The sequence below is a fragment of the Eretmochelys imbricata genome, chromosome 24 (assembly GCF_965152235.1).
Source record: "Eretmochelys imbricata isolate rEreImb1 chromosome 24, rEreImb1.hap1, whole genome shotgun sequence".
NCBI classification, from domain to species: Eukaryota; Metazoa; Chordata; order Testudines; family Cheloniidae; genus Eretmochelys; species Eretmochelys imbricata.
In genome coordinates this window covers 2,327,352-2,343,094 of record NC_135595.1, presented here as the reverse complement: position 1 = coordinate 2,343,094, position 15,743 = coordinate 2,327,352, and positions in this window count along the sequence as shown.

Sequence of the window (15,743 nt, the reverse complement as noted above, 5' to 3'; positions counted from 1 at the left end):
TATCTCTCACTGTGTGTACAGCAATGTAGGGATGATTGTGTCTGATAGACACAAAGAGGAGGGATACCATAGCTCCTGCAGGAACTAAAACAGTAGGGGGTGACTAAGGTAAATCATTGAGGAATGGAAACACTTCCAGAGAGGTACTACCCCCTGGCAACCTGGCATATGGTTGTGCAGCCTTCAATCCCTGGGTGAGAAGGGAGCCTGATGCGGGTCTCCAACCAAGAACGCTGACAACCGGGAGCTGAGGGAATCACACAGGGGGCTACAGTTGCATTTACACTGAAACTGTGATCATGTGATATTCACGTTACATCCACATACAAATCAGTACTCATGTGCCTCTCTCACGCCGATTGCAATACAGGTTATGTACCTCATTAGTTCTGTGACTCTCTGCCACAGTGGTTGGCAAATAAGAAATGGAGCAGAAAGGAAAACCAAAAGGCTGGTAATATGATGCAGAAGGACTTTAATGTGAATTAGAAGAGAAGGACATAGCAAGAGACACAAGGAATGCAGAGCAGAAAGACTATATTTCTCGGGTTTCAAGAAGGTCTACAAGTAATCACTGGCTCCACGGTGATGCATTTCATACCAGATGTTCTTCTTCCTTCATTGCAGCTGTAGCGTTAAGAGTGAAGTCCTGTTTCCAGCATTTTTATCCCAGTCAGGATCAAATGAGACAAAGCAGAATGGGAGCAGAGCATTACGCTCTTTCTCTGTGAGTCATCTTCTGTAGCAAAACTAAAGGCAGAGACAAATGGCCCATACTCAGGAAGAGGCCAGTACACCCAGGGCCTAATTCTCACTGACACTAAGATCCCTTTACGTTGCTCTGTAAGGAGCCTGCTCGTGAGTGTAAATGTTATTTGTGCCAACTTTAAGGTCCCTCAGTGCCTCAGTGACACTGCCAAAGTGGCCTAAAGGGGTCTTCATGGAATTGGGAGTCAGGCCTTTAGAGTGTTCTAGAAGAAGCCGTTAGAATAGGAGGCATTAGCGGAAACAGTCATAAAGGGAAATACAGCTACGAGGCAGGTTTCCTGAGGCACTGAGCAATCACAGCTCCCATGGCAGTGGTGGTTGCTCAGCATTTCTGAAAGCCATTGCCCATAAGCTGATCGCTGAATCGTATCTTGCTTTTCGTTTCCTGGTTGTTCCTTGTTCCGGGTCTATTGCTCCTCAGTGAAACAGGGCCAGCATCGTCCATAGCCGTACCCACTGCCCCATCGGTAAGGGTAAGAGTAGCAGGAATCGTAATTAGGGCCCCATCCATAACTGTATGGCCTATAGTAACCCCATGGCCGATAGCAGTCATAATGGCCCCTATAACCGCCCCTGCCCCCATTCCAACAGGGGTCACAGCCCCAGTGATGAGAAATCTTTTGGTGGTGGTAAGTCATCTTTCTGCGTTGGAGGTAAACCTGAAACACACAGCAGGGAAAAGAGTCAGTGTAATGCATTAGACCCAAGAGAATGAAAAGGAAAAAGCTCGGTTCCCATTGTAACGGGGGCTAGAGAGAGAGAGACGGAGCCAGGAAATGATAATCTAGCCCCTCAGTTCCCAGCTTCATTTTGCCTCCTGTTGGCTCGTCCTAGTCCTCTTGCTCCCCTCTCTCTTAGCCTCCCTCCTAACCAACCCTTCTCAACCCTTCTGAGACCCTTTCTCTTAAAAACACTGACTGGAACAAATAAATGTACAATACAGCTTCTTCCAATAAATTTAATTCCTAATGGAAATAATGTCCCAAATGCCTATTTACCAGTGAAAATTGCAGCTTTTTTTTTCAAAACCATGACTCCACCAGTGCCTTCAACTGCATAACTCCTATTTTAATGGAAAAGTTTTATGAAAGATTCAGTCCTCATTTAAAACTATCACTAACATTTCAATAGCTCTAGAGAGATTGAAACAAGTGGGACTTACCAAGCTCACCAAAAAGGTTAAGTCAAGAGAAGCGGTTAAAGAACCCTGAGTCGCGAGGGCTTTTATACAGGCTCTCAGATTGCCTGGAGAATATGAGACACCCTGTAGCTTGATTTCTGAATTGGTTACAAAACATGCTTTGCTACACACGTCAGTCTTTCAGTTGACATAATTGTTTTCAGGCTTATTGCATTTTCAGCCTCACATGGTATGTCAGAAACAAAACACCTTATAAATTTCTTTCATCTCAAAAGTTTATGGGACACAATCTTCACTGGAATCATGCTAATGAGCTCTGTCAGATTTACAATAAGAATGAACCTAAAGGTTAGTTTGAGCTGTATCTGTTGCACAATGTACTGTCATGGAAAGCAATCCAGGTGTGTCCTTGTGAGCCATGCTGCTATATGTTGGGGGCATTGCAGAGTTCTTCCTGAAATTTCTAGGAGGGAAGGACCACTGTATATAGCCTGGACCCCCAAGTTTTCTGATCTACTGTCCATTGAAGTCAATGGGAGTCATTACTCTGTGTGAGTTTTGTCTCAGGCCCCATGACTTAAAATGTGCCCTTATGTTGCTTAGAAATTCAGTTCCTAAACCACTTTCACCAACGCTGCAGGATCATCATGCAGAAGCTCAGTGTGTTGCCTATTGTGGGGTTGCTCTGGGTTGAGATGAGGGATGGCAGTGGGTGAAAACAAGCAGTGCAGTCTATTAGAAAGGCTTTGAGATAAATCCTGGAATATTTATGGCACCAGGAACATGATCTCCATCCAACAGCAGCCAAGACAAATTGCAGTCTTGCAAGAAAATACAGCTGATAAATCCCAGAAAAAAAACACAGAAAAGATGGAGATGTGGCTTTCTTGAACAAGGCTATGGGCTAAGCTTAGATTGATTGAAAACCTGATGAGCCTTAGGGCACGCTGCAAGCCCCTGAGTTTGCAGAATGCTTGTTTACCTTGCTGAGAATTATTTTCAAAGTGGAACACAAAAGCCATATATTGTTTCCTCTAACCAGGCAAGGGTGAACAGCCTTGTTTTGATTTAAAAGCACTGAATATTTTTAAATTCTATGGAATTGTTTTGAGTCATTCCAGTTGATCTCCTACTCTTAAACTTTCCAAAGGAATTTATATAATAAAAGGAAATGGAAAGCTTCTTTTAAACGGAAATCAAATAATCCCATATTCTGAGCTACAAATCCCAACCTCATTAGGGGAATGACTTGACTCACCTTGACATACATATTTTTAAAGGTGAGTATATTACTCAATAGAAGGGCGTCTTCCAGCATCAAACTATTAATATCATTATAATATACTTCTTTGTGTACCAAAAACCTTAATGAGTATTTGTGAGGTGCTCTGATATCCAGAGTCCTGAGGAAATAGAACATCCTCCATGAGTGCTATGATTCCCTTTTTTCATGCAGAGAAACAGAGGCACATTAAGGTGAAGGTCAAACAGGGAACAAGTTGCAAAATCAGAAATGAAACCCAGTAGTCTTGACATCTGCTATGTACTTACCAGTGGTCCTGAGCCCTCTTAGACTCTTCACATTCTTGACTTTCAAATAGGTCAGGTTGAAATATCAAGTCACAAGGCCTGAGACAAAACCCACCCAGAGTAATGACTCCCATTGACTTCAGTGGGCAGTAGATTAGAAAACTTGAGAGTGCAGGCTTTGCACAGTGTTCCTTCCCTCCTATGAAGTTCAGGAAGAACTATGCAATGCCCCCAACACATACTAGCAGATGTTGCATAAATGATGGTTTTAATTTAAGACTCAAACTTTTATAAAACTTTGTGAGTATTGGCTATGTAAAGGTGTTGTTCCATTAAAATAGCAGTTATGCAACAGATACAGCTCTCATTAACCTTCAGATTAATTCCTATTGTAAAGCCGATGGAGGTCACTAGACTGATTCCAGGAAGATTGCGTCCCATAAAACTTTTCAGATGAAATAAACCAATAGGGTGTTTTGTCTCAGGCCCTTTTGTGACTTGAAATTTCAACCTGACCTATTTGAAAGCCAAAAATGTGAAGGGTCTAAGTGAGTTCAGAACCAATGGTAAGTACATAGCACATGTTGTCAAGTCTACTGGGTTTTATTTCTGATTTTGCAACTTGCTTCTTGTCTGACCTTCACCTTAACGTGCCTCTGTTTCTCTGCATAAAAATAGGGATCATAACACTCATGGAGGATACTCTACTTCCTCAGGACTCTGAATATCAAAGCACTTCACAAGCACTCATTAAAGCTTTTCATATATAAAGCGGTATGTTATTATGATATTAATAGTTTGATACTAAAAGACGCCATTCAACTGAGTAATATACTCACCTTTAAAAATATGCATGTCAAGGTGACTTGAGTCATTCCCCTAATGAGGTTGTGATTTGCAGCTCAGGATTTGGGATTATTTGATTTCCATTTAAAAGAAGCTTTCCATTTCCTTGTATTATACAAATTCCTTTGGAAAGTTTAAGAGCAGGAGATCAACTGGAATGAATCAAAACAATTCCACAAAATTTAAAGATGTTCAGTGCTTTTAAATCAGAAGAAGGCTCGTCACGCTTGCCTGGTTAGAGGAAACAATGTATGGTGTCTGTTACACTTGGAAAATAATTCTCAGCAAGGTAGACAAGCATTCTGCAAGCTGAAGGTCTTGCAGCATGCCCTAAAGCTGATCAGGTTTTCAATTAATCTAATCTCATCCCATAGCCATGGCCAAGAAGACCACATCTCCATCTTTCCTGTGTTTCATCTAATCAGCTGTATTTTCTTGCAACACCACAATTTGCCTTGGCTGCTGTTGGATGGAGATCAAGTTGATGATGAAATAATTATTCCAAGATTTAGCTCAAAGCCTTTCTAATAGACTGCACTGCTTGTTTTCACCCACCACCATCCCTCAACTCAACCCCAGAGCAGCCCCGCAGTAGGCAGAACACTAAGCTTCTGCCAGTGTGATCCCACGATCCCTTAGCACTGGTGACACAGTGGAGGTTCATAATCATGAACTGAATTCCTAGTCAGCATGGGGGGAAATTCACCCCTGAGAAGAGGGCCAGCACAAAGGCCTAATCAACTCTAAGGTCCCTATCAAGATCTATTTTGAAGGCTTAAGTGGGACTTAAGTGGTGCACAGGCGCTATACTATAATTTTTTCAGGGGGCAATTTCAAGTCATAGAGCCTGAGACAAAGCCCATGCAGAGTAATGGGGAAGAGATGGCCAGCCCTCTGTGGAGATAGAGGTGGTTAGGAACTATTTAGAAAAGCTGGACGTGCACAAGTCCATGGGGCCGGACGAGTTGCATCCGAGAGTGCTGAAGGGATTGGCGGCTGTGATTGCAGAGCCATTGGCCATTATCTTTGAAAACCCGTGGCGAACGGGGGAAGTCCCGGATGACTGGAAAAAGGCTAATGTAGTGCCAATCTTTAAAAAAGGGAAGAAGGAGGATCCTGGGAACTACAGGCCAGTCAGCCTCACCTCAGTCCCTGGAAAAATCATGGAGCAGGTCCTCAAAGAATCAATCCTGAAGCACTTGCATGAGAGGAAAGTGATCAGGAACAGCCAGCGTGGATTCACCAAGGGAAGGTCATGCCTGACTAATCTAATCACTTTTTATGATGAGATTACTGGTTCTGTGGATGAAGGGAAAGCAGTGGATGTATTGTTTCTTGACTTTAGCAAAGCTTTTGACACGGTCTCCCACAGTATTCTTGTCAGCAAGTTAAGGAAGTATGGGCTGGATGAATGCACTATAAGGTGGGTAGAAAGCTGTCTAGATTGTCGGGCTCAATGGGTAGTGATCAATGGCTCCATGTCTAGTTGGCAGCCAGTGTCAAGTGGAGTGCCCCAGGGGTCGGTCCTGGGGCCGGTTTTGTTCAATATCTTCATGAATGATCTGGAGGATGGTGTAGATTGCACTCTCAGCAAATTTGCGGATGATACTAAACTGGGAGGAGTGGTAGATACACTGGAGGGGAGGGATAGGATACAGAAGGACCTAGACAAATTGGAGGATTGGGCCAAAAGAAATCTGATGAGGTTCAATAAGGATAAGTGCAGGGTCCTGCACTTAGGACGGAAGAATCCAATGCACCGCTACAGACTAGGGGCCGAATGGCTAGGCAGCAATTCTGCGGAAAAGGACCTAGGGGTTACAGTGGACGAGAACCTGGATATGAGTCAACAGTGTGCCCTTGTTGCCAAGAAGGCCAATGGCATTTTGGGATGTATAAGTAGGGGCATAGAGAGCAGATCGAGGGACGTGATCGTTCCCCTCTATTCGACATTGGTGAGGCCTCATCTGGAGTACTGTGTCCAGTTTGGGGCCCCACACTACAAGAAGGATGTGGATAAATTGGAGAGAGTCCAGCGAAGGGCAACAAAAATGATTAGGGGTCTAGAACGCATGACTTATGAGGAGAGGCTGAGGGAGCTGGGATTGTTTAGTCTGCAGAAGAGAAGAATGAGGGGGGATTTGATAGCTGCTTTCAACTACCTGAAAGGGGGTTCCAAAGAGGATGGCTCTAGACTGTTCTCAATGGTAGCAGATGACAGAACGAGGAGTAATGGTCTCAAGTTGCAGTGGGGGAGGTTTAGATTGGATATTAGGAAAAACTTTTTCACTATGAGGGTGGTGAAACACTGGAATGCGTTACCTAGGGAGGTGGTAGAATCTCCTTCCTTAGAGGTTTTTAAGGTAGGCTTGACAAAGCCCTGGCTGGGATGATTTAACTGGGAATTGGTCCTGCTTCGAGCAGGGGGTTGGACTAGATGACCTTCCGGGGTCCCTTCCAACCCTGATATTCTATGATTCTATGATTCTATGATAATGGCTGTCATTGACTTCAATGGGCAGTAGATCAGAAAACTTGAGGGTGCAGGACTTCCACAGTGGTCCTTTCCTCCTACGAATTTTAGGAGGAACTATAAAAAGAAAAGGAGTACTTGTGGCACCTTAGAGACTAACCAATTTATTTGAGCATGAGCTTTCGTGAGCTACAGCTCACTTCATCAGATGTATCAATTCCCCAAATATGTACCAGAATGTACACATTGTAATTCCCCAAAGATGTACCAGAATGGCTCACAAGGACCAAACTGGATTCCTTTACAGGACAGCACATTGTGCAATAGATACAGCTCTGACTAACCTTTGCATTAATTCCTACCGTAAATCCGATGGCGGTCACTAGAATAATTTCTGGTTAGATTGTGCCCCATAAAACCTTTCAGATGAGAGAAACCTATAGGGTGTTTTCTACATGTCATGCCATGGGAGGCTGAAAACACAATCCTGAAAACAATTATATCAGATGAAGGAGTGACGTGCGTAGCAAAGCCTGTTTTGTAATCATTTAAGACCTTAAACTAAAGGTTGTCTCAGATTCTCCTGGCAGTCTGCGAAATTGTATAAAAGCACTCAGGACTCAGGGCTCTTTAACCACTTCCCTTGATTTATCCTCCTCGGTGAGCTCGGTAAGTCCCATTTCTCTCAATCTCTCTAGAGCTATCGAAATGTTACATTAGTGATGGTTTTAAATTAGGACTGAATCTTGCATATAACTGTGTGAATATTGGCTACATAAAGGGATTTTTCCATTAAAATAGCAGTTACTCAGTTGCAGGCATTGGTAGATTCATGGTTTAGAAGTAAAGGCTGAAATTTTCACAGTTACCTAGGCATTTGGGACACTAGTTCCTGTTTATTTCCATTAGGAATTAGGTGTTCAAATCTCTTAGATAGCTTTGAAAAAATTTTATACTCAACTTTTAACTAAGGGGTGTTACAAAGAAACATCCCCAGTTTATTCCACAAGAGACCACGGCTGTGTGCTTCTCTAGGTGGTGGCAGCTGGTACTCAACAATATTTCAGAAGCACGAACGCATAAGACGGACTTCTGGTCTGATCCAGGAGGGCAATTTCTATCTCCTTATCTGCGCTAGTGGCAGTTTTAGATTCATACCTACAATTGGTGTAAATTAGCTTAGATCCCCGAATTCAGCTGAACAGTGCCGATATCTTCCTGCTCAGGACTCGGCATTAGAAACCAAAGCACCACACTCTGATGCCAGAAGAGAAGTGGTTTGCATGCTGAGGTTAAATCCTCACAAGTTCACCTTTATCCTGGCCATACTTTATATAAACTTTTTGTATAAGGGGGAAAAAATCCCATGAGTGTCTGACAGAAATACTCTGTATTGTACGTTTATTTGTTCCAGCCAGTGTTTTTAAGAGAAAGGGACTCAGAAGGGTTGAGAAGGGTTGGTTAGGAGGGAGGCTAAGAGAGAGGGGAGCAAGAGGACTAGGACGAGGCAATAGGAGGCAAAATGAAGCTGGGAACTGAGGGGCTAGATTATCATTTCCTGGCTCCGTCTCTCTCTCTCTAGCCCCCGTTACAATGGGAACCGAGCTTTTTCCTTTTCATTCTCTTGGGTCTAATGCATTACACTGACTCTTTTCCCTGCTGTGTGTTTCAGGTTTACCTCCAACGCAGAAAGATGACTTACCACCACCAAAAGATTTCTCATCACTGGGGCTGTGACCCCTGTTGGAATGGGGGCAGGGGCGGTTATAGGGGCCATTATGACTGCTATCGGCCATGGGGTTACTATAGGCCATACAGTTATGGATGGGGCCCTAATTACGATTCCTGCTACTCTTACCCTTACCGATGGGGCAGTGGGTACGGCTATGGACGATGCTGGCCATGTTTCGCTGAGGAGCAATAGACCCGGAACAAGGAACAACCAGGAAACGAAAAGCAAGATACGATTCAGCGATCAGCTTATGGGCAATGGCTTTCAGAAATGCTGAGCAACCACCACTGCCATGGGAGCTGTGATTGCTCAGTGCCTCAGGAAACCTGCCTCGTAGCTGGATTTCCCTTTATGACGGTTTCCGCTAATGCCTCCTATTCTAACGGCTTCTTCTAGAACTCTCTAAAGGCCTGACTCCCAATTCCATGAAGACCCGTTAGGCCACTCTGACAGTGTCACTGAGGCACTGAGGGACCTTAAAGTTGGCACAAATAACACACTCACGTGCAGGCTCCTTACAGAGCAACATAAAGGGATCTTAGTATCAGTGAGAATTAGGCCCCGGGTGTACTGGCTTCTTCCTGAGTATGGGCCATTTGTCTCTGCCTTTAACTTTGCTACAGAAGATAACTCACAGAGAAAGAGCGTAGTGCTCTGCTCACATTCTGCTTTGTCTCATTTGATCCTGACTGAGATAAAACAAGTATCTTAAATGCTGGATATAGGACTTCACTGTTAATCTCCACAGCTGCAATGAAAGAGGAAGAAGATCTATTGTGAAATGCATCACCATGGAGCCAGTGATTCATTGTAGACCTTCTTGAAACTCTGGAAACATGACAGGTTTCATAGTAGCAGCCGTGTTAGTCTGCATCCGCAAAAAGAAAAGGAGTACTTGTGGCACCTTAGAGACTAATAAATTTATTTGAGCATAAGCTTTCGTGAGCTACAGCTCACTTCATCAGATGCATGTAGTGGAAAATACAGATTTCCCCACTGTATTTTCCACTGAATGCATCCGATGAAGTGAGCTGTAGCTCATGAAAGCTTATGCTCAAATAAATTTGTTAGTCTCTAAGGTGCCACAAGTTCTCCTTTTCTTTTTTCTGGAAACATATTCTTTCTGCTCTGCATTGCTTGTGTCTCTTCCTATGTACTCCTCGTCTAATTCACATTAAAGTCATTCTGCATCATATTACCAGCCTTTTGGTTTTCCTTTCTGCTCCATTTCTTATTTACCAGCCACTGTGGCTGAGGTCCACAGAATTACTTTGGCATATAACCTATATTGAAATCAGTGTAAGAGAGACACGTAATACTTTCCTGTATGTATCTGGGTATAATGTGAATATTGTATTATCATCATTTCAGGGTAACTGGAACTTTATCCCTCCCTGTGATTCCTTCATAGAATCATAGACTCATAGAATATCAGGGTTGGAAGGGACCTCAGGAGGTCATCTAGTCCAACCCCCTGCTCAAAGCAGGACCGATCCCCAATTAAATCATCCCAGCCAGGGCTTTGTCAAGCCTGACCTTAAAAACTTCTAAGGAAGGAGATTCCACCAATTCCTTAGGTAACGCATTCCAGTGTTTCACCACCCTCCTAGTGAAAAAGTTTTTCCTAATATCCAACCTAAATCTCCCCCCACCACGGCTTGAGACCATTACTCCTTGTTCTGTCATCTGCTACCACTGAGAACAGTCTAGGGCCATCCTCTTTGGAACCCCCTTTCAGGTAGTTGAAAGCAGCTATCAAATCCGCCCTCATTCTTCTCTTCCGCAGACTAAACAATCCCAGTTCCCTCAGCCTCTCCTCATAAGTCATGTGTTCCAGTCCCCTAATCATTTTTGTTGCCCTCCGCTGGACTCTTTCCAATTTTTCCACATCCTTCTTGTAGGGTGGGGCCCCAAACTGGACACAGTACTCCAGATGAGGCCTCACCAGTGTCAAATAGAGGGGAACGATCACGTCCCTCGATCTGCTGGCAATGCCCCTACTTATACATCCCAAAATGCCATTGGCCTTCTTGGCAACAAGGGCACACTGTTGACTCATATCCAGCTTCTCGTCCACTGTAACCCCTAGGTCCTTTTCTGCAGAACTGCTGCCGAGCCATTCGGTCCCTAGTCTGTAGCGGTGCATGGGATTCTTCCATCCTAAGTGCAGGACTCGGCACTTGTCCTTGTCGAACCTCATAAGATTTCTTTTGGCCCAATCCTCCAATTTGTCTAGGTCCCTCTGTATCCTATCCCTACCCTCCAGTGTATCTACCTCTCCTCCCAGTTTAGTATCATCTGCAAACTTGCTGAGGGTTCAATCCACACCATCCTCCAGATCATTTATGAAGATATTGAACAAAACCGGCCCGAGAACTGACCCTTGGGGCACTCCACTTGATACTGGCTGCCAACTAGACATGGAGCCATTGATCACTACCCGTTGAGCCCGACAATCTAGCCAACTTTCTATCCACCTTAGAGTCCATTCATCCAGCCCATACTTCTGTAACTTGCTGGCAAGAATACTGTGGGAGACCGTGTCAAAAGCTTTGCTAAAGTCAAGGAACAACACGTCCACTACTTTCCCTTCATCCACAGAGCCCGTTATCTCGTCATAGAAGGCAATTAGATTAGTCAAGCATGACTTGCCCTTGGTGAATCCATGCTGACTGTTCCTGATCACTTTCCTCTCCTCTAAGTGCTTCAGAATTGATTCCTTCAGGACCTGCTCCATGATTTTTCCAGGGACTGAGGTCAGGCCGACTGGCCTGTAGTTCCCAGGATCCTCCTTCTTCCCTTTTTTAAAGATGGGCACTACATTAGCCTTTTTCCAGTCATCCAGGACCTCCCCCGATCGCCATGAGTTTTCAGAGATAATGGCCAATGGCTCTGCAATCACATCCGCCAACTCCTTTAGCACTCTCGGATGCAACGCATCCAGCCCCATGTACTTGTGCATGTCCAGCTTTTCTAAATAGTCTCGAACCACTTCTTTCTTCACAGCGGGCTGGTCACCTCCTCCCAGTGCTGTGCTGCCCAGTGCAGTAGTCTGGGAGCTGACCTTGTTCGTGAAGACAGAGGCAAAAAAAGCATTGAATACATTAGCTTTTTCCACATCCTCTGTCACTAGGTTGCCTCCCTCGTTCAGTAAGGGGCCCACACTTTCCTTGACTTTCTTTTTGTTGCTAACATACCTGAAGAAACCCTTCTTGTTACTCTTAACATCTCTTGCTAGCTGCAACTCCAGGTGTGATTTGGCCTTCCTGATTTCACTCCTGCATGCATGAGCAATATTTTTATACTCTTCCCTGGTCATTTGTCCAATCTTCCACTTCTTGTAAGCTTCTTTTTTGTATTTAAGATCAGCAAGGATTTCACTGTGAAGCCAAGCTGGTCGCCTGCCATATTTACTATTCTTTCTACACATCAGGACGGTTTGTTCCTGTAACCTCATAAGGATTCTTTAAAATACAGCCAGCTCTCCTGGACTCCTTTCCCCCTTATGTTATTCTCCCAGGGGACCTTGCCCATCAGTTCCCTGAGGGAGTCAAAGTCTGCTTTTCTGAAGTCCAGGGTCCGTATTCTGCTGCTTTCCTTTCTTCCTTCTGTCAGGATCCTGAACTCGACCATCTCATGGTCACTGCCTCCCAGATTCCCATCCACTTTTGCTTCACCTACTAATTCTTCCCGGTTTGTGAGCAGCAGGTCAAGAAGAGCTCTGCCCCTAGTTGGTTCCTCCAGCACTTGCACCAGGAAATTGTCCCCTACTTTTTCCAAAAACTTCCTGGATTGTCTGTGCACCGCTGTATTGCTCTCCCAGCAGATATCAGGGTTATTGAAGTCTCCCATGAGAACCAGGGCGTGCGATCTAGTAACTTCTGCGAGTTGCCGAAAGAAAGCCTCGTCCACCTCATCCCCCTGGTCCGGTGGTGTATAGCAGACTCCCACCACGACATCACCCTTGTTGCTCACGCTTCTAAACTTAATCCAGAGACTCTGAGGTTTTTCTGCAGTTTCATACTTGAGCTCTGAGCAGTCATACTGATCTCTTACATACAGTGCAACTCCCCCACCTTTTCTGCCCTGCCTGTCCTTCCTGAACAACTTATACCCATCCATCTCCCAATCGTCAGCTTTCTTAGTTGGAGATCTTCATCAGGCTCCCTTCTCACCTGAGGTTTTAAGGCTGCACAACCCTTACACCAGCCTCCCAAGGGTGGCACCTCTCTGGAGGTGTTTCCATTCCTCAGTTATTTACCTTAGACACTGTTTTAGTTCCTGAAGGAGCTATGGTAACCCTCCCCTTTGTGTGTGTCAAACACAATCATACCTACATTGCTTTGCAGACGGTGATAGATAATCTTAATACAAAGCATTTCCTGAAAGATACTGATTCTGGTTTCAAGATTTGTCACAACGAACACATGTAGTTGAGAGCAGATTCTCAAAAAACAAAGAAAGATCCTAGAAAAAAATGATCAGTTAAAAACGTCCATCTTTTGAAAATGAGAACACCCCACATGAAAAAGATATTCTTTCATTTAAGGTTTCTTCCATGTCAAGCCATGGTACTTAATTTTCAGGTTATATAATTGTATAGGACAATTCTCATTAGCAGTGCTGTGGGTCCATGCTACCTTAATAACCCTTACAGAATACACATTGTATTTTGGGAGAACAGACTCAATCAATTGTGTTTGCAACATTCCAGATGAAGCTAATTTTGACTATTGTCTCTCACTGGACCCTACAAAATTAGAAATTGCTGCAGCCCAGTTTATGAGCAAAAAATAAAAAAAATATACATTTAATTGAGTTTTATCAAGTGGAGTGAAATCCAAAACTTCAATATCAAACTGCCATTGCCCCTGGATCTTGTAAAGTGATTGCAAATTAAGTGTCTAGTATCCGATCTTGCAGAATTTACACCAACATTAGCCTGGCATGAATGACAGCTCTCTAGCTGGATGCTAATCTCTACACATCAGTGGAGTATCTGGCAGAGAAGAAACTGGTGGAAAATAGATAGTTATGATAAATGAGAGCTGGTGAGTCCAGAATTAAGGCCCACAGGAATTTCTGTTTAAGAGTTGCACAGGCATGCATGGACATAGACAGATTAATTAGAAAATTCATCATTAGGGCCTCAGGTAGCATTAGTCATGCAAACTGAGCTTTGTTTGATCAAAGGGCTCTAGATAAAGCATCCATATTAAAGGGACCTTTTCCCACTATTAGTCCTTATTATGGACGCACACAAAAAGCATGGGAGGAAAGGTCCATGGAACAATTACTTGGATAGTGAGTTGTGCAGTTTTTGCCTGTAATGTAGGTGCCAAGGTTTTCCTTCACCACTCTGAACTCTAGGGTACAGATGTGGGGACCTGCATGAAAAAACCCCTAAGCTTATTTTTATCAGTTTAGGTTAAAACTTCCCCAAGGTACAAACTATTTTACCTTTTGTCCCTGGACTTTATTGCTGCCACCATCAAGTATCTAACAAAATATAACCTGGAAAGATCCCAGTTGGAAACGTCTTTCCCCCCAAAATCTCCCCAAGCCCTACACCCCCTTTCCTGGGGAAGGCTTGATAAAAATCCTCACCAATTTGCATAGGTGAACACAGACCCAAACCCTTGGATCTTAAGAACAAGGAAAAAGCAATCAGGTTCTTAAAAGAAGAATTTTAACTGAAGAAAAAGTAAAAGAATCACCTCTGTAAAATCAGGATGGTAAATATCTTACAGGGTAATCAGATTCAAAACATAGAGAATCCCTCTAGGCAAAACCTTTAGTTACAAAAAGACACAAAAACAGGAATATCCATTCCATTCAGCACAGCTTATTTTATCCGCCATTTAAACAAAACAGAATCTAACGCATATCTAACTAGATTGCTTATTAACCCTTTACAGGCGTTCTGACCTGCATTCCTGCTCTGGTCCCGGCAAAGGCAACACACAGACAGAGAGAAGCCTTTGTTCCCCTCCCCGCCTCCAGCTTTGGAAGTATCTTGTTTCCTCAATCATCATTTTGGTCAGGTGCCAGAAACGTTATCTTTAGCTTCTTAACCCTTTACAGTTGAAAGGGTTTTTCCTCTGGCCAGGAGAGATTTAAAGGTGGCTAGCCTTCCCTTTATATTTGTGGCATAAGTAAGTATCTCTGTTCCCATTTTACAGACATAGGCACACAAAGGGGGCAAATGACATGTCCAAGATCTCACAATAAGTCCCATAATTCATAAGAACCACAGAGTGTATATGCAAGATTGACTCCTAAATTACAACTAGCACCAATGTGACACCTCACCAGTAATACTGAGAGTGATTCAGATCAGCCTTACCCACTTTACCAAAAAAAAGAGGTCACAAGACATCATTAGAATAGTCCCATATCTCAACAGGGACTATTGAGGATCTGAACCCTGGAGGATCTGAGACACCCTTTCTTCATAAGGTCCTTATTAGTTACAAACCAAATTTTGTTGCACAAGTCATTCTATCAATCAACAGAATTGTTTTCCTCTGTGTTTGCGATTATTTGTCTATTGTCAACCTCACGTGAAAGTTGTGACGTATATTGCAATTCTATGCCGTACCTTCACAGGACTCCATTGTGTGAAGTTTATGTATAACTGTGGGCCAGGGATTGTATGTATGATTGCGTTCTACTCCAAGGGGGAAGGTTACCACAGCTTCTTCAAGAACTAAAACAGTGGAGAGCGATTAAGATAAATCATTGACGAATGGAAACACCTCCAAAGAGGTGCCACTGGGGTTATTCATGAATTACCAGTGCGAACTGGGTTTTCCAGAGAACAACAAAGAAAAGAACTTGATGTAAAAAGGCTTGGTTTGAACTGACTCAGGGACTTCTTTCTCATCCACAAATGGCCAGACCTTCTCTTCAAGGGGGTTTGCACCCTGGCAGAAGGGCTGGAAAGGCTTTGGCCAGCTAGGGATGCATAAGGTTGATGGTGACCTCTGGCAAGCTTTCAGGATGCATGGAGGAACTTTTATTGTTTTTACATGTCTTCTCTGTAATGTTTTTATCTTAAGAATCCCGCTGTGTTCTTAGAAAGAGCAGAGTGATGAATTGTAACTATTAGCAATATGCTATTAACAGATTTCAGAGAGAAAGCAGCATACAGGAACTGGCCTTTAGACTGGTTAGCTGGGGATAACATACTTTAAGGCAGGGTTCTGTGCAACCTTAAAACCTTTGGTCAGGTTGGAGAGTGAGGAATATCT